Genomic DNA, 836 nt, shown 5'->3' with positions numbered 1-836 from the left:
GAGAGGAGAGGAGAGGAGAGGAGAGGAGAGGAGAGGAGAGAAAGGAGAGAGAGAGGGAGAGGAGAGGAGAGAGAGGAGAGAGGTTGAGGACTGGATCTAGATCTGGTCGGGGTGTTCTAAGTGAAGTTGAGGAGAGGAGAGGAGAGGAGAGGAGACATTCTGGTAGAGGAGAGGAGAGGAGAGGAGAGGAGACATTCTGGTAGAGGAGAGGAGAGGAGAGGAGAGGAGACATTCTGGTAGAGGAGAGGAGACATTCTGTTAGAGGAGAGGAGACATTCTGGTAGAGGAGAGGAGACATTCTGGTAGAGGAGAGGAGACATTCTGGTAGAGGAGGGGAGACATTCTGGTAGAGGAGAGGAGACATTCTGGTAGAGGAGAGGAGACATTCTGGTAGAGGAGAGGAGACATTCTGGTAGAGGAGAGGAGACATTCTGGTAGAGGAGAGGAGACATTCTGGTAGAGGAGAGGAGAGGAGACATTCTGGTAGAGGAGGTCTGTGGATTCAATGGAACTGTTACCGTTCAGCTTTTCAGGTAAATATTTTTTTTAGTTTAACAAATATTTCTCTGGAAGTTCTGCTTGTAGTTTATAAAAAGTTAAATGCTCTACTGAGTGAAGTAAAATGTTTCTGATAGTTGCTTTAAGTAATTTTTTTTACAATCTATGTAAAAACCTAAAGTACTTATAATGAATAGCTTTGAGTGAGTCACATGTTCTGTGCCCTCTCATCATCAAATTGGCTTGATTTGCTGTGCCATTTGAGCTGAGAGTGGGATCGGGGGACGGGACGAGACGGGGAGGGTACGGGGGGCCGGCAGCAGGTGTTGGAACAGTTG

The 836-nt window shown here is 47.0% G+C and overlaps 1 long non-coding RNA gene across 1 annotated transcript in view; it reads left to right on the top strand.

The window, feature by feature from the left end:
- The first annotated feature begins 444 nt into the window (after positions 1-444).
- Positions 445-836, top strand: part of LOC139402746 (uncharacterized) — a 6,498-nt gene continuing 6,106 nt past the window's right edge. Inside the window, exon 1 of the long non-coding RNA XR_011633263.1 lies at positions 445-533. This is a non-coding gene — a long non-coding RNA (uncharacterized lncRNA). The remainder of the gene's footprint in view (positions 534-836) is intronic.

This window comes from Oncorhynchus clarkii, unplaced genomic scaffold (genome assembly GCF_045791955.1).
Source record: "Oncorhynchus clarkii lewisi isolate Uvic-CL-2024 unplaced genomic scaffold, UVic_Ocla_1.0 unplaced_contig_13315_pilon_pilon, whole genome shotgun sequence".
NCBI lineage: Eukaryota > Metazoa > Chordata > Actinopteri > Salmoniformes > Salmonidae > Oncorhynchus > Oncorhynchus clarkii.
The sequence above is the reverse complement of the archived record's forward strand: the minus strand, read 5'-3'. Positions and strand labels throughout refer to the sequence as shown.